Consider the following 20,061-nt stretch of genomic DNA (forward strand, 5'->3'; position numbering starts at 1 on the left):
GTGATTAAATTATGAAATTTTAATATTTAGTGATCAAAGTTGATAAATTGAAAGTTGAAAGAATTGATTGAAATATTTGGTGTAGGATTAATTAGCAAAGCATGGGGAACTAATGGGGCAAATGAGTCTTTTGACAAGAAAATAATTAAATGTTTCTTAAGGATATTTAATAAACCACGTGGAAAGTTAATGAGAGAAACAAGCTTCTGGATATTTCTTTCTTCTTCCTTCTCCTTCTCTGTCGTGAAGCCAAGCTAAAGGTGAGTTTTCTTGTGATCAAATTCTTGATGAATTTAAGGTTGCTTATTGATCCTTAGTTGATAACTAAGCTTAAGGAAAGCTTAGATTATCTTAAAACCATAAGATGAGGAGAATATGAAGAATCAAAGAAAGGAAGTAGAAAAGTGAAATCTTGGATTAGAGTTCCTAATAAGAATTAGAAGTGGGATTTGACTTGTCATAAAGCTATCTAAGAGGTATGAAGTGATAGAATTCAAATTAGAACATGTTGGAATTTGGGTTAGATTCTTAAACTCTACATGGAGAATTGGATTTTTAAGTTTTAAAAGTATGGAATGGATAATAATTAGTTTAAGTAAGAGTATACAAGTTAAGGATATAAAAAGAGGGGAAATATAAAGTGTTGAGTAGACTAAGAAGAGATTTTCGTGCTAAAATAACAAGTCTGGGCAATGTGCATCGATGCACATTCATTGTGCATCGATGCATCAATGATAAATCCCAGAAATTGTTTAAGGTACATCGATGCATATGAAGTGCATCGATTCATTAATTTAAAAGAAAAAAACATCGAATGCCATCGATACATCGATGCATAAGGAGTGCATCAATGCACCCCATTAAATACAAACATCGAATAGGATTTATGCATCGATGCATGGTGTAGTGCATCGATGCATACCTCCATTAAAAGATGAAAATGGCTTTTCTTTTAGCCTAAGAAATGATAGTTTAGAATATATTAATTAGTATACTAATAAGTATCAATGAATTACTATGTAGATATCGAGCCTAAACGAGTTCTGGAACAATCGACAAGTAGGATTGATCGAGGGAAAGACAAAGAAATCTAGGTGAGTGCATATGCATAGCATGAATATGTATTCTATTCAGTTCTAGACCTGTGATAAGTCGAGATTCAATATTTTGATACATGATCGCATTTCATATTACGATACATGACATAAATTCATACCATATGCATTATGTGACATGAATATGCAAGAAAAAGTTATATGTCTATGTGATAAAGGTATAAAAATAATATGTCTACGTGATACAAATTATGTGAATGGTGAAAGCCCATGTTATGTAGATGAGAACTATAGGTATAGTTGGCATGCAAAGGGTAGAGGGTCTACGCGGTCCTTCGGGATATATATATATATTCTTTGGAACATGTGTGAAGTCTTGTGAGACACATACTTGATCCCTAGTATATGTATATGATTCTTAAGGAATGATATGTGGTCCTTTATGGACATTATTATATGGCACTACGGTGCAATTCTACGCGGCACTACGGTGCAATTCTACGCGGCACTCCGGTGCAATTCTATGTGGCACTTTGGTGCAATTATACGAGCTGTGGTGACAGCATAGTGAACAACCTCACAATACTCACATACCTTAGGTTCTCAGGATGGTACCATGGGATAATGAACTTAATAAGGTGAACTTATGAATGTGAATTTGATAAGTATATGTGTAAGAAACATGGTTCTGGTTATTGCATTGTTTACATACATCTTATCATTGCAACCCATCTCATTTTGGCAATTCCTTTATATTTATTGATATTATTATATTGCCTCACTAAGTCGATGACTCAGCGTGTGAGTGTTTCACACGTATGATCCGATAAAGTAGACGATCGAGGTTAAGCAGCTGGACAACATTACTCCTGCAACTATCAGATCAGAAGCAACTTAATTAGTAGGTCATTTTGTTATGTAAATGGATGTTGGCATGTAAATAAAGGGTTAAGTTGTGTATGCTCTGAGTATTTTGATAAACTTGTATTAATATATGTATATTATTGTATTTTTAATAAAATAAGTTCAAATGTTTTATCGGTTTTTTTTAAGTATTTTTTTGTTTAGTCAATGTGACATCCTGGATTCGTATCCGAGTCGGATATGAGTTGAGGGTGTTACATAACACATCCCGCCCTTTTGAGATAAAATCCAAGCCTGACTCGACTCGACTCGACCTGAAATAATATAATTATAAAAAATATTACTTTTATTTAATAAAATACAAATATAATTAAAAATAATTATATATAGAGGGGTCTTATTGCAATTATCCCTAAATATATAAGGTAAAATTACAATTTTTAGGTCAGGTCGGGCCATATATTTTTCACCCTAAACCTGAACTCAACCAGAACCCAAAATTTCTTTTTAAAATATAACCTAATAGGGTCGGGTCGGGTCAAAACCTGACAGTTTTGGGTCTCGTGCCCATTTTTAGTTAAGAATCTTTGAACAAATACTAATTTATTTAAAGTACAGTTTTAAATTTTTAATATAAAAAATTAATTTATTTTTATTTTAAATCTTATTAAATAAAAACATATTGAAATTAATTTTAAAATATTACATTTATTATTATTTTAAATCTTATATTAGCTATATATACATCTATAAATCAATAGTGATATTTTAATAATTCTGGTGTTTATATATTCTAAGGCAAACTATATCAATGATCATTGTACTATTTTTTCTTTCATTTTAATGATTTATCTTTTAATTTTATCAATTAGATCAATTATTTATTTATTTATTTTTCAATCAAACTAGTTATCGTTAAAATTTAATAGATAAAGTGACGTGACTGTTAAATATTTTTATATAATTACACATTTGATCCTTGTTACTTAATATTCTATCAATTTAATCATATTTTTAATAAATTAAAATAAATTTAATTCTCAAGTCAAATGATGTTATGTGTCACTAGTGAAATATAATGTGACACATGTCACTATTTGATTAGAGGATTAAATGTAATTTATTTTATTGGATAATTCGATTAATCCAAAAGAAATAGTTCACTACTACAATCAAAAGATCAACAAATAAAAAATGAACAAATGAACCAATTTAAATCATGAAATACCCCAAGCATCCATAAGCTTGGCATTCACATGGCTCAACCTGTTAAAACATCTCCCCTTCATCTTAGTACGAAGCACCAACTTAATGGCAAGCAGCACATCAACAAACTCATGCGAACATCCTTGAAAGACTTGAAAGTTCCTCTCCTCCCAGACACTATAGATATGTCCATTCTAAGCAATCCGAATGATAGTTGCACATAGAGCTTTTCCCTTAAAATGAGACAATGTACATGTCAATTCTTTATCCCAATTCATCTCCATGCAAATCCCACACAATCTCAAAACACCCTCCCAAAGCTATCGAGCAAACCCACAACCAAACATTAATTGATCCTTGGACTCATTCCCCTCACCACAAATGCCACATCTAGCTTCCACAACCATCCTCATTCGGCTAAGCCTATTATTTGTAGGTAACCTCCCCAAAATAGCCATCCAGCCAATGACATTGTGCTTGGGAACATGGCCAGGATACCAAACAAGTTTGTGCTAATGAACCTTAGGTTTCTTAACCTAATTATCGTCCCAAAACCAGCTTGCCTTCAAGTCACTCATGCTATCAGTAGCAACAAACAATCATTAAGCTTCATCTCTTAGCTTGAAAATTTTCCTAAGACCCCAACTACCATTGGCATAGACCTCCACATCCAAAAGTCCCACTTTTAAGACATATACCCTAATCCAAGCCACCCAAAGAGAGCCATCATCAGCCAAGATATTCCTAATCAACTTCATATCACAAGCTTTATTTTATACCTAAATATTCCTAACTCTGAAGCCCCCTTCAGAGTGCAACCAACAAACTTGATCCCAACTGACTCGAGCACCACTAGCAGCAACATCAGACCCTTTTCCAGAAAAAAAACAAGCACATAGCTACACAATACTTTTAATGGTAGCACGAGGCAATATAAGTTGCATGCACCAGTAGTTGGCCAAACGAAACAAAACAACTCTAACCAGTTGCAGTTTACCCGTAAAGATAAAATGCTTGCCAACCCACTAACTCAACCTTGACTTAATTTTTTCAATGAGCCCTCATAATCCTTTTCACTAAATTCCTAGTCACCAAAGAAATGCCAAGATACTTCACCGATAAAACCCCCAACTGAAATCGCGAGAGCTTCCTAATAAGCATGCCTTGCTCCTCCGAGACCCCAACCAATAAAATCTTACTTTTAGCTACATTGGGCCTCAACCTAGCCATGGAATAAAATTGCTCCAATACACCACACACTCCAGCAACAGACTCCAAATTAACCTTACAAAAAATAAGTAAATCATCGACAAAGCATAAATGTGTGAGACTTATTTTCTTACACTTCGGATGATACCCAAATCCCTTTAGTAGCAGTCAAGTTCAACAAGTAGGAGAAAATATTCATGGAAAGCACAAAAATATAAGAGAACAAGGGATCACCTTGCCTGACCTCCTTACACCTTGAAAGGCCCTACAAGATTACCGTTAAAAGAAATAGAGTAACAAGGAGAAGCATGACAAGCCTTTATTCAACCAACAAAATCCTCAGGTAGCCCAAAAGCCAACATAATATTTAACACGAAGCTCTAGTACAAGTAATCAAAAGCTTTTTGTAAATCAATCTTTATGGCATACCTAGGGGAGATATTTTTCCTAGCATAACCTTGAACTAACTCCTGAGCCAATAAAGTGTTATCAGTGATACACCTTCCTTTAACAAAAGAAATCTGGTTCATTGAAATTATTCCAAGAAACACAGTCGCAAGCCTACCAACCAAGATTCTTGTAATGGTCTTATAAACCATAAAATAACAAAAGATGAGCCTATAGTCCTTAACCAAGGCAAAATTAGGAACCTTAAGACCAGAAAAATTACAGTGGCATTAAAAGCAGCAGGAATCATAAAAGTTTCAAATAAAAACTTAATGACAGAAACAAAGTTACTCCTCACAAAAAGCCAAGCCATATTGAAGAAGTATGAAGTATACCCATTAGGGCTAGGGTCTTTATCATTGCCCTGCCCAAAGATTGTATACTTTCTATCAGCCTCAAATACCTCCCTATTTAAAAATATCAACAACTTTTGTAGGCAGAGAATTGTTTAACAAATCCTTCAACAAAGCAACATCATAGCCAATCACATTTGGGTCAGCAGTACCAATTTGCCTAGTAAAGAAAGATACATCCTATAAAGCCACACTATCAAAAGTATTAAGGCTATTTATTTAATTTAATTTAATTTAATTCTAGTGAAAAGAAAATTAAAAATGAGAAAAACGAGGAACAAGGGAGCTCAAACTTGAGTGCCTTTTGTAATGAAGCACAAATTCGACCATTGAGTCAAATTGATTATCTGTTTAAAGTGGAAAACATATGTTATATGTATGATGTATTATACCATAAACTTAAATCTGTAATACTTTATACATTTTTAACTAAAATTCACATTTTAATTTTAAACAAATTTTTTATTTAAATCTATTAAATATGTTTTATTCTTAATTTAATTTTAAAATATATTTTATTTTTATTTTATTCTAAAAATATTTTTTTTATTTTTATCTTATTTTAATTTAAAAATACATTTGATTGACTAAATATGTAATAAATTAAAGTTTGATTCTTTTTATTATTTTATTTTTATTTTAAAACAAGATAAATAACCACATGTTGTAAGACTTGAACCATATATGATTATTGATGTAACGCCCCAGATCCTGGGTTAGGAGTTTCAGGCTAACCTGAGATGGGCTTTGCATAAATTTCTTAGTTTATAGGAAGCCTTGACCCAAGAACAAAGGAAATTGAGCTTGGATTGGGCCTAATAGTGAATAAAAATGGCATATTTAGTTTGCAACCAAAATGAGGAGGACCAAGGAAGTAATTATACCTTTTAAAATTTCAAAAGTTGAAATCCTTAATTGGTTGATGAGATCACGCCTAAAACACTCTCTTTTTCTCAATTTTTCTTTGTCTCTTCTTCCCCTTCTTCATCCTTCATACTCCTTTCCATCCAAAGTTTCAAGGAGCCAACTTTACTAAGCAATCATCCTATTTTCAAGAATCTCAGGTCAGGAAAGGAAATTATATCTCTTTAACTTTCATTAGAGCTCCCAATATCAAGATTTATCTATCACAATCAAAAGCAAGCTTTCTCGGGTTTAAGAGATTCAAATGATTCAGTCTGTTTTCAATGACTTATAGTCTTAGCAAGTGTTTTTAAAACCTTCTAAAGCTCTAAACTCAGCTAGTAACCTTTTTATTTGATTGTTGTTAGTGAGGGAAGTTGAAGAGAGGTCCAAGGCTAAAGAGATTGAAAAGCTTGTTCTTAGTTTAGCCTTGGAGACTTTCAACAGCCTAGGATCATCAGGTTACTCACTTATAAATCAACTCTACCACATATAGTTCATTAGGTGAGTTTTTTTAGGTTGCATAAGCTTGAAGTATGTTCATGGTAGATTGCATTGTTTGGGTGTTTTCAGTATGTTTATGGACTCTTTATGTCCCCTAATATCATATAAAACACTTAAACGTCAGTTAGGGACCTCAATGGGATTTTTAGGGTAGAAAGATAGGATTTTCCGTGCCAAAATAGGGCACCTCATAGTAAGGGTATTGATACTGTAGGAACAATATCGATAATGTTCATCATCCAAGTAAAAGAAATTAGGCAATTTCTAAAGTGTAGTATCGATACTTATTATAGGAGTATTGATACTAGGACCTCGATTTCGATACTGACTAGGTTGGTAATGAGACCAATATTCCAGAATACCATTTTGGTATCGGTACTCACATAGAGTATCGGTACAAAGATAGGGGTATCGATACTCTCAGAAGGGGTATCAATACTAGGGACACAAATCAAATTCCATAATACCATTTTTGTTATCGATACTCAGGCTGGTATTGATACCCCAACCTCAGTGTATCGATTCTACCTTTACAAACTAGCCTTTGTTAAGTAGTCAGTACCGATACCAATAGGTGGGTATCGATACTTAGGGTTTGGTATTGATGCGGAAGGGTCAATATCGATACCCATGGACAGATTTGGATAAATAATCCAAGGATTAAAAGATTAGACTTGAGGTACTACAAATACATTAGAATAGTAGAAAATAAGACTTCAAGAAAGAACATAAATTAAAAATAGAACAGTAGAAATAGTAACAGCTAGTTCACATAAAACTAGCCTCATTTGACACTCGAAAAATAGTCAGGACACCTGAGTTTCTCTTTTGTAGAATACGATAGTTAGTGGATATCCAAGTCAGTACCAAGACACTTTAGTAGCCAACTGGGTAGAAAGCCCCAAGACTGAACGGAGTAACTTGGTCAAGTTTACGTTTCTAGTGCAGTTTCGGATCTCTCCGCAGAGTACCTAAGGGTGTTTCGGCAGGCTAGAGGGGTGTGTGAGCTCTGAGATGCAGAACCCTCAGTGCACTGTGATGTTATTCATGACTTAGTAGATCAGTATTTATCATGATTTAGACATGTGCCACTAGCCGACTCATTTAGTGAATACATGTAGTATAGTACATTTATTAGTGAGGCACTGAGCTCGCAAGCTCAGCGTTTGGAATGTGTTTCTGTGTGAAGGTTCTTAGGAGGTTTTTCATTGGGATTATCATCACTAGAAATTCCAGTAGAGCATATCAATCAGCAGAGACTTTTAGAGTATGTCTTGAGTCAATCTTAGAGGGCATGTATTATTTATGAACCTTTATGTGTATTCAATCATAACTTGTGATTTGTACTGAGTATTGTATTATTTTGAATATATTTTTAGGATCTCCCCATATTTTGTAAACTCAAATTATTAGTGTGTTTTATCTTACTTATTATGGATGGATTTATAAAGTGGTCTTTAAATCAGTTTTAAAGAAAGTTTTTGGGTTACTATTTCGATAGTCCCGTTTAACATTGTAACCCATGAATCCTTAAGTTGGACTGAATTAGGGTGTTACATTTAGTGATATCAAATTTTCCAAGTTTAGTAGTTCCTAAGAGCCTCGGGTTACAGTCAGCCAGCATTTGTATATGTACATGCCTCTAGGGAATTAAGAGTGCTATAATAACTAGAATGACGATAATGACCCCATTTTTCCTTCTAATTTCAGAAAAAACCTATGGCATTCGAACCAGCTTATAGTCAGGATGGCAGATATGAGAGTCATGTCTTACAACCAGCAGACATTAGTGAGGGGTTCGTCATGGATACTTATGAGCAGGAGATACCAATACACGCGGGGGTTAAGGAGGTTGCCTTTTTCAGGAACCTCACCTCCGTACTTAGACTAATCGCTAGGTCCCCACCGAGTTCTACAACTGCACCACCTCCCCCATCAGTACTTTCATCCCAGCCATTAATAGTACCCCATAAGTTCCCAGTATAGCAGCTCCACAAATATAAGGCCATTGAGTTTTTCAGTTTAGGGATGATGATCCCATAATAGCATATTAGTGGCTAAAAGAGACGCTCTGCACCCTTAGATAATTGTACCTTACCCCAAAGGGTAAGCTCAAGTATGTGACCTCCATGTTCAAGTGTGACACGATAGATTGGTGGGAGATTATTGAGATGGATATGGAGCCAAAGAGGCCAAAGTGGGAGAAGTTCCTCGTGGAGTTTAAGCAAAATTACATCGGAGAGGCTCACATCGATAACCTAAGAGAGTAGTTCGTACATCTGGTTTAGAGGGATCATTCAGTTATAGAGTATGAGTTCTTGAGGCTGAGCAGGTACGTACCAGAGTTGATCTCCATATATGAGTACTGTTGTCGTAGGTTCAATGAGGGCCTACACCTTAAAATTCTATTACACCTTGCACCTAACCCTCCTAGGTTTTTGCAAAGTTATCCCACCAGGCAAAGGCAATCAAGATAGTGTTATGCAAGAAGCCTGGGCAGACCAATGATATAGTGGGACAGACTAAGAAGGCCTCTGAACTAGAAATGCCATCTCAGAATCTGGCCAAGAGTACCAGATATAATTAGGGTTCATCGAGGCCCCTAATAGTACAACCGATGAAGACATGAAACTTCATTATCCTCAACTCTTCTATCCAGTAAATTTTAAGAATAAAATTTCTTTCTAGGAGGGGAGAGTTGTAACGCCCTATATTTTGGATTATGAGTTTTTAGCTAACTCGAGATGGGCATTGAATATGTTTCTTAGCTTATAGGAAGCCTTGACTCAAGAACAAAGGAAATTAGGCTTAGATTATGTCTAATAGTGAATAAAAATGGCATCTTTAGTTTGTAACCAAAATAAGGAGGACCAAGAAAGTAATTATAACTTTTAAATTTCAAATCTTAATTAGTTAATGGATCACGTCCAAGATAATTTCTTTTTCTCAACTCTTCTTTGTCCTCTTCTTCATACTTCAAAGTCATTTTCATCCAAAGTTTCAAGGTGCCAACTTTACTAAGCAATTATCCTATTTTCAAGAATCTCAGGTAAAAAAAAGGAAACTACATCTCTTTAGCTTTCATAGAGCTCTCAATTGCAAGATTTGGCCATGTCTTTAAATAGTTTTGGTGGTTTAAGATATTAAGAGGATTCAATCCGTTTTTAGTGACTTTCAGTTTTATGAAGTGTTTTAAAACCTTCTAAACCTATAAAATTAGCTAGTAACCTTTGTATTTGATTCTTGTTAGTGAAAGAAGTTAGAGAGAGTTCCAAGACAAGAGGAAGGAAAAACTTGTTCTTGGTTGACCCTTATATACTTTTAACAGCCTAGAATCATCAAGTAACTCACTTCTAACTCAACGCTTCCATATGTAGTTCATTAGGTAAGTTTTGGTAGGTTGTTGATAGATCCATAAAAATGCTACATTTAGGGCCTTTTCACTTAACTTATTGATTATCTAAAGGCTCATATAGGTTCATTTATGAGCATATAGTTGCATTTAGTGGATTTGGTTAGCCTTAGCATTTTGTTTTTGAATTGTGTTATTTTATAGGAAAAGTATTGTTTTGGATATTGATGTATCGGATTCTAAAGCAAAGGGAATTTTCATTCACCCTTAAGCTTTTATTTTCATTCGAATATTTGGGTTCTATGGAACGAATTATTTTCAGGGATGATTCGAACCCCAGTAAGAACTAAGCTTTATTTGGTGGAGTTTTATTTATGGTTTAATAAGTTTGTTTTAATGAATGTTTGAGGCTTTTATGTTTACACTATTTTTGTTCATTGTTTCGAATTACTTAAGATTATAGGAGGCATGAGAGTAACCATTTCTTAAGTGCATTACTTAGTGTTTGAGAGAAACCAAGTTAAAGATCATTAGTGTTCAAGAGAAACTAGGGGAAGATCAACGTGAATAATGGGTTTTAGATAGTAACTAGAGATTAATTCAACGTTAGTGCTCGAGAAAACTAAAGTAGGATTTCAACGACAATAGGAGTTGTGTTTAATCAATAGATTAGGTGTTGTTGCTCGAGCCAAGGGGAATGTGGTGGCATTATAATTTGTCGGGATTCATAACTATAGATAGCATAGGGACACTCTAGATGAACTCTATTAAGCAAGTGAGCCATAGAAACTTAGACCATCTTAAAAACAAGGCTTAGGATCCCTTAATGACTCCACAATTCATTCCCATTGTAGATTGTTTGTGTGAGAATTGTCAGTTATCTTACTTATTTCCCGAGTTATCAATTTTCTTAGCCTTATCATTTTTAATTGACTACACTTTAAACATATCATTTTGCCATAAAATCCCTATTTGCTACCCATTCACCCTACCATTACAATTCCAACTACATACATTTCATTTTGCCTCGACATAATCATTTATGCATACCACTAGTTATACATAGATAATTAGTTTGTTGCTTTGACTTAACTTGTAATTCCTCCAATTCTTATGGAGATAATACTCATTTATCAATGTATTACTTGTGTTATTGTGTATACTTGCACATAATTTGTGTCCAATATTTAGTACTCACAAAATGCAACAAGTTTTTGGCGTTGTTGCCGGAGATTAGCAATTGGAAGTTTAAGAGTTTTGTTAAAGCATTTTTGTTTTACTTCTTTATTTTTGTATAGTTTTACTTGTTATTTTGTTTAGGTGTTGTGTCGTTAAATGACCCAAGAAATATGTGCTCAGAGAAACATGTATGCATTAGAAACCAAGGTGTTGGCCAAGTGGAGGATCAGGCATATCAAAATGCCACAGCAATTCCAATTGCTGGGAATGCTACTCGGCATCATTCTATTCAAGATTAGTTAGCTCCTATATTTGATGATCTATATCCTGATATGGTGGCACCTGAGATTCAGTCAGCCCACTGTGAGATCAAAACAGTGATGTTTGACATATTGGACATTATTGGACAATTTGGTGGTGCACCACATGAGATGAAAGGTAACATGTTTGAGCATTTTTGGAGGTGTGTGACTGCTTTTGATCACAAGGTGTGCATGAGGATGTGTTGAAATTAAAGTTATTTCCATACTCATTGAGTGATCAAGCAAGGGTGTGCCTTAATAGACTTCTAGCTTGATAAAATTATGGGCCAACTTGTGAAAAAAAATTGCTACGGTATAATCCACCTATTATGAACAACTACCTTAGGAATGCCATAGCATCTTTTTATGAAGCTGATGACGAATCTATGTTTAAGTTTTTTGACTGATACAAGGGATTCTTACGTAAATGCACCAACCATGGACTCCACGATTGGACTCAAGTCGTGATAATTTACAATGGAGTCAATGCACCCACGATGATGATGCTAGATACCTCTAAAAATTGTACTTTTCTTAACAAATTACCTGAAGAAGCAATTGATATTCTTGATAGGATAGTGGATAATGACTATTAATTCTCTTCGTCAAGTCAAGGAGAAGTGATAAAAGCTCAAAGGAAATTTGACATGGACGTTGATGACTTTCTTTCAGCTCAATTGTCAACCATTACTAATATGTTAAAGAATCTTCAATGTCCTAGCGAAGTGAAGGAAGTCAAGGTGGTTAGTACTGCTTGTTTATTTTGTCATGGCAATCATTATGTGAGCAAATGCCCTGAAAATCATGAGTTTGCCAACTACATGGGAAATTTCAATAGGAGCAACAATAACCACTATTCCAACACCTACATCCCAGGATTGCGTCAGCTTCTTAATTTCTTATGGAGAAATCAAGGAGTCCCTAACCTAATTATTCCACTCGACTGTAAAATATCAATGAACCCCAAGGTTTTCAAACTAATATATCATGGTAAAATTCAAACAATGGGGTAACATCTTTATCAAATACTAATTCATTGGAGGCTACTATGAAAGATTTTATTACAGTTATCAGGACTATGCTGTAAGACCACTGCACAACCATCAAGAACCAAGAAGTTTTAATACAAAGTCAAGGAGCATTGATGCAAAGTCATAGCTCATCTTTAAGAGCTCTTGAGGGTCAAATTGTCATAGCATTACAAGAACACCAACTAGACAGTTTGCCTAGTGATACTAAAATCACTAAGGCTTAAGGAAAAGACCAATTTAGTTCATTCACCTTAGTAAGTGGCACCTAGATCTAAAAAGAAGCTAGTTTGGGGGGAGAAACTCGACAAACCCAGCCATGAGATTGTACTTGAAGAATCTTAGTTACAAGAGGACTCTCCTGTGATGGAGAGCAATGATGAGGATTTGATGAGTAAACCCAATGATAATAGACAAAATATTTCCACGATAAAAGATAATCCCCCACCAGTATGAGTGGATGACCAGAGGGTAACTTCTAATGTCTACAACACTCTCAAATATGCTAATGATTCTAGGGAATGTCAATCGGTTCAAGATGTGGAATCTATGATGGAAGAGGAAGCTACAAAATTTTTTCGCATCAAATTTTTAGGCACTAATGATTACTTGAAGCTCGATGAAGAAGACGAAGAGGAGCATTAGAAATATCTAAAAGAGATGAGTCAGTCTAGTTTACTCATAACTAGACCTGGTATAAAATTCAAACCTTTGGATTTCATTGAATTTCTCCTCTCAATCCCTCACTTGAGCATCACCCATATTAGAGTTAAAGCCCTTGCCTAAATTTGAAATTAAGGATAAAATTTCTAATGAGAAATTTACCGCGATAATTTTGTGGTATGCTTACGTTATTAATTTTCTTGTTAGTGGTAGTTTGCTTCCTTACTTGAATAGCCAGGGAAAGAACAAGTTCATGCACGATGGTGGCTACTGTCATTAGGATGACCCATACCTCTTCAAAGAATTTGTTATCCAAACGATTAAAAGATGTCACAGTAAAGAGGAGCAAAAAGAGATCCAATTCCACTACCATTTATCTTCATGTGGAGAGCACTCTGGAGGAGCAAGGAAAATTGCAAAGGTCATACAATTTGAGTTCTATTACCCTACACTCTTAAAGGATACCCAAGATTCCTATAAATCTTGTAATATATGCCAAGGGATGATGAACATATATGGAAGACAAGAAATGCTCAAGCAAAAATATTTTGAAGGTGGAACAATTATATGTGTGGGGCATTTTGGTCTATACTTGTGCTCTAATCGAACACGATAAAAATGGCATATCAATTCATGATGTTTTGTCTTGTAATAGATACCCTCTTTAATTTATGCTATAACAAGTTTGTTTTGTCTTGTGTGTTTGTTTGTTTGTTTTTCTTTGTTTTATTTCTTTATTTTTAATTTTAATATTTTTTGGTAGAACAACTTCCCAATCATGTTGCCAATGACAAAGCCCTCATGGATGTTGCACTCATTAGAAGGAATACTCATTTGTTGTTGGCTCAAATAATTACATTCTTGATGATGTTCACATGCCTGCACAAATGCCATGACAAATTATGAAACCTCTGGCCAAACATCACTTGAAGAGGACAACCGATCACGTTTAGACTTCTCCACTTATGGAATCTGAGGAAGACGTGTCACTACCCACTATCCTAGAACCTGAATAGCCCATTATTATGCCAATGAAGCAGCATATCAAATAGGTGGAGCACAAGATAACTCCACCACCACCAAAGTAAATGTTAGTCAAGAGATTGGTGCAAACCAATATGTCACGGTGAAGCTGGATGCTATCGAGGAATCAGCAATGCAGATGAGGGAGCAAATGGACAACCTAAGTGATGATCTCAAGAATTTCTTTACTTATGTCAAGAAAAGAGATGTGGTTGTGGCATCCATTTACAAGGAGATGCTCTCATATTTGGCTCATAATCTTTCAGTCTTCCTGGACGCGATCTTTCTAGCATCTAAATATGTCATGGTATTTCCAAATATCACCCAACAAGGCACTATGCCCGAGACACAAGTCGTTGACCCACTCAACACGGTGCCCTAGAAAGATAAAAAATATTGAGCCTAAGCCTCAGCCCCAATCCCAAACTGACCCCGAACAATCAAAGAAGATCCACACTACTGGAGAGGAGCCCTCAAGTCAGATAACTAGCCAGACAGAAATGTCGCAACAACATTCACCTCGCAGGAACAGACGACATATAAAGAAGTCTATTGGGTGTATGGAGACCCCAACTGCTAAGAATGAAGGCCCTAGTACATCACTTGTTGAACCCGATTCCAACCCTAAAGCAAGTCCCACCCCGCTGAAAGAGTACACCAGGCGCATCAATACCAGCATTGCCAGCACGACACCACCACCATAGGAAGTCAAGGTACATTGCATTATATTGCATAACATCTAGTTTAACTTTAATTTAGTTTTTATTAAAGCATTGATGAAAATGTTTCCCTTAAGTGTGGGGGAGGTAGTGTTCTTAATAGGATATTTGCATTATAGGGTTAGCAGAATCATTATGCCATGGCATTAGTAAGAGTTAGGATAGTTTGTTAAAATAACTTAATGATGCCCAATGATGATAATTATTTATGGCTAGAACTGAATGTACATGATTTGGAGTGGATAGGATTTGCTTTAGGACTTGGTTGTTTGTTCTTTTAATGGTTACATGATTGTATACTCTTTGTGCTTAGAAATTTTAGAATTTTTTTAGGAAAGAAAGCTTAAATGCCTTAGTGTGTATTAATGTAAATAAATTAATTGTTGAATTAAACTCCCTAATATATTTTGTATTGTGTTTAACTTTGAATAAATGATTCGGCATAACTGTAGAGGGACACTTCTCTTTGCCATGGAATTGCCTAGATATTGTATTTTAATAAATGGAAGCCATAAGCATACGAGTAAATGAAAGTAGTTATGGGGTGACTCTGTCTGACTAGCTCGAGGATGTAAAGAATGCTCTCATTCATCTAGAGTATGGGATGGTAATTGTGACAAGTTGACTCCCCTCGTAGCAGTGCAAAAAAATTATTTATATTTATTAAGTGTTAAGGAAATGAGAGTAGTGAACTTGTGCTTAAACTTGAAAACATGCTATGGCAGAATAGTAGACTTTCTTTAGAATTTTTCTAACTTGAATAATCATAGATTGGATACATTCATGCACACACACTCGTAAAAGACCTTGCCTAGGGTAATATTCTTGAAATATCCACTTCTCTAACTTGTTGATGTCAAAACATTTGTGAGGGCTGAAACTCTATCTCACATGATTGTCTTGATTCTGAACTTTTCCATGACATTTTTATTTTGCTGGTTGTTATCCATTGCTTGAGGACAAGCAATAGCTTAAACTTGGAGGTGTGATAACTCCTTAAAATGGCTGTATTTAAGGTCTTTTCACTTAAGTTATTGATTGTCTAAAGTCTCAAATAGGTTCATTTAGATGCATTTAGGAGCATATAGTTGCATTTGGTGGATTTGGTTAGCCTTAGCATTTTGTTTTGTGAATTGTGTTATTTTATGGGGAAGATATTATTTTGGATGTTGGTGTGCAATATTCTAGGAGAAAAAAGTGTGCGAGGAAAAATGCCATGGAAAACTAAGTTGCTTAAGAATAATGAAATGCCTTGGTATTTTTGGGTTCAGAAGAAGACAAATGAGTGAAGATATTTTCACAAGTGGGCAGTTTTATTTCCAGCATGTGTTCTTTGCTACCAGCCACCTATGTGGGGACAACTACCACCTATTGTACTCACATTCACATGAATGGAATGATCCTAGGGTACTATGGGTATTTTGACCCAAAAACCTAGGATATTTTCTTAGTATAAATAGAAACGTTTGACACGAAAGTGAAGGTGCTAATTCTTTTTGGGAAATTATGAGGTAAACAAGAAAAATGGAGGCTAAAGGTTCCACATTTACTTCCCCTTTCATCTTTTTAAAGGTTTTTCTCCATAGCCAAGCTAGAGGGTGTGGTGTGATACGCGTCCGAGATGAGCTAGTTGCTAAGGTGACATTTGTGGTGGTCTGAGGAGCTACCGACAGCCGACGTTAGGAGTTTTCCTCCACCCTTAAGCTTTTATTTTCGTTCAAATATTTGGGTTGTATGAAACAGATTATTTTTATGGATGATTTAAACCCTGCCATGAGCTAAACTTTTTTTATGGAGGTTCATTTATGGTTTACTAAGTGTTTGTTTTAATGAATGTTTGAGGTTTTTATGTTTATCACTTGTTTTGTTCATTGTTTCAAATTACTTAAGATTGTAGGAGGCATGAGAGTGGCCATTTCTTAAGTACATTACTCAGTGTTTGAGAAAAACTAAGTTAAGAATCCTTAGTGTTTGAGAGAAACTATGGGAAGATCAACATGAACAATGGGTTTTAGATAGTAACTAAAGCCTAATCCAATGTTAGTGTTTAAGAGAAATTAAAGTAGTATTTCTACGACTAATAGGAGTTGTGCTTAATCGATAGATTAGATGTTGTTGCTCGGGCCAAGGGGATTGATGTGGCATTCTAATTTTTTAGGTTCCATGACTATAGATAACATAGGGACACTCTAGATGAATTTTTTTGAGCAAGTGAGCCATAGAAACTTAGACTATTATAAAAGACAAGGCTTAGGATTCCTTAATGACTCCACCATTCATTCCCATTGTAGCTTGTTTGTGTGAGGATTTCCAATTATCTTACTTATTTCCCAAGTTATCAATCTTCTTAGCCTTAGCATTTTTAATTGATTGCACTTTAAACATATCATTTTACCACGACATCCCTATTTGCTACCCATCTACCCTACCATTCCAATTCCAACTACATACATTTCATTTTGCCTTGGCATAATCATTTGTGCATACCACTAGTTATACTTTGTTGCTTTGACTTAATTTGTAATTTCCTCCAATCCATGTGGAGATGATACTCACTCATAACTGTATTACTTGTGCGATTATGTATACTTGCACATAATTTGCGTCTAGTATTTAGTACCCATAAAACGTAACAGTTGTATAAGCTTGAAGCATGTTCATGGTAGATTGCATTGTTTGGGTGTTTTCAGCATGTTTACGGACTCTTTATGACACCTAATATAAGATAAAACACTAAAACATCAGTTTGGGACCTCAATGTGGTTTTTGGGTAAAAAAGTAGGGTTTTTCGTGCCAAAACAAGGCACCTCGTAGCAGGGGTATCGATATTATAAAGAACAATATCGATATTGTTCATCATCCAAGCAAAAAAATTAGAAAATTTTTAAAGGGTAGTATCGATACTCATTGAAGGAATACCAGGTTGGTATCGAGACCAACATTCCAGAATACCATTTTGATATTTGTATTCACATAGAGTATCAGTACCAAGGAATGGGTATCGATACTTTCAGTAGGGGTATCATTATCGAGGATACAAATCAGATTCCAGAATACCATTTTGGTATCGATACGCATGCTAGTTTCGATACCCCAACCTCACAGTATCAATACTCAGCCATGAATACTTATACTAGCTTTACAAACTAGCCTTTGTTATGCAATCAGTATCGATATCAATAGGTGGTTATCGATACTCAAGGTTTGGTATCGATACTGAAGGGTCAGTGTTGATACCCAAGGAAAGATTTGGATAAATAATCCAAGGATTAAGGGACTAGAATACATGAGAATAACAACAAATAAGACTTCAAGCGAGAATTGAAATTAATAACATAACAATAACATCTAGGTTCACATAAAACTAGCCTTATTTGATGCTCAGAAAATAGTCAGGACATCTGAGCTCCTCTTTAGTAAAATACGACAGTCAGTGGATATCCAAGTCAGTACCAAGGCACTTTCAGCAACCGACTGGGCGCAGATGCTTCAAGATTGGACGGAGTAATTGGCCGAGTGTACGTTTTCGATGCAGTTCCAGATCTCACCCCAGAGTACCCGAGGGTGTTACGGCAGGCTAGAGGGGTGCGTGAGCTCCGAGATGTAGAACCCTCAGTCGTACCATGATGCCAGCCACAACTTAGCATATCAGTATTTATCATGATTCAGACCTATGCCACTAGCCAACTCATTTAGTGAATGCATGTAGTATAGTATAGTTATTTGTGAGGCACTGAGCTCACAAGCTCAGCATTCGAAATGTGTTTTTGTGCACAGGTTCTTATGAGGTCGTTCGTGGAGAGTTATCGTCACCAGACATTCCAGTGCAACAGATCAATCAGCAGAGACTTTCAGAGTACGTCTTGAGTCATTCTTAGAGGGCATGTACTATTTGTGGACCCTTATATGTATTCGGTAATAACTTGTGATTTGTACTCAGTATTGTATTATTTTGAATATATTTTTGGGAGCTCCCCTTATTTTGTAAACTCGGATCATTAGTATGTTTTATCTTACTTATTATGGATGGATTTTTAAAGTGGTCTTTAAATTAGTTTTAAAGAAAATTTTGGTTACTATTTCGGTAGTCCCGTGTAAAATTATAATTCATGGATCTTCGGGTCGGACTGGATTAGGGTGTTACAACTGATGTAGTTGTAAAAACATGAATTTTCATCCTGGAGAGCTAAGTTCAAACATTTTCAATAACAGCTTGCTTTTAATTTATTTTCCTTACATTCGATGACGAGGGCAAAAAATTATTTAAATTAAATATAAATTAAATGAAGAAAAATCTTTCAATTATTTCATGACATGTGGGATATGATTGAAGGATTAAATTTGTTGAATTAATTTAGAATTAAGATACAATTAAGATAATACATAAGTTATGATGATTAAATATATAATTATATTAATTTTATATCTCTCACGTTAGTTGCTTTGTTAAATTTTAACGACATATAGTTTGACTGAAATCACTTAAATTGTTATATGATCATATTACTAAAATTAAAAGTATGATGATCATATCATCAATCACATAATTAATTCATCATTTGAGTAGTTTACCCAAAATAAAATAGGCCTAAAATATATCTTAGACTTAAAAAAAAGGTTAACTACACTGATGATCACTTATATTTGTGTTTTGTCCACTTTTGGTCTGATTTTATAAAATATATCTTATACTTTAAAAAAAAGGTTAACTACACGGATGATCACTTATGTTTGTGTTTTGTCCACTTTTAGTCACTAATTTCAAAAAACACAAGTCACTTTCATTTTTATTTAATAAAGAGATTGTTACTTTTGTTTTTATTTAATTAAGATGTGGTCATCATAGGTTAACTGGTGTTAACAATTAACAAAATATGTGATGTGATAGTTGGTATAATCATTCATTTGGTCCCTATTATTTACATATTCTCTCAATTTAGTCAGACTTTTAAATAAATTTTAACATAAAATATATATTTTTAAATAAAAATAAATATTTTTAAAATAAGTTAATATAAAAAACTTTAAGTTAATATATTTAAAATATTATGAATTTAAGAATTTATACATTAAAATACAAAATATATACACTATTTTGTCCACTTTAGATCAGGTTTTGTCTTAATGGTTTGATATATGTTTAGTTTCCTAAGTGACTAAGGTTTAAATCATTTTTCCCTAATTTGCTTTCCTCTGTTTTCTTTTAACGGGGTAACACAATCACTCTTTGATTAGTGAAAATAAATATATTAAA

The sequence above is a fragment of the Hibiscus syriacus genome, unplaced genomic scaffold, assembly GCF_006381635.1.
Source record: "Hibiscus syriacus cultivar Baekdansim isolate YM2019G1 unplaced genomic scaffold, ASM638163v2 tig00110236_pilon, whole genome shotgun sequence".
In the NCBI taxonomy this organism is placed as follows: Eukaryota; Viridiplantae; Streptophyta; class Magnoliopsida; order Malvales; family Malvaceae; genus Hibiscus; species Hibiscus syriacus.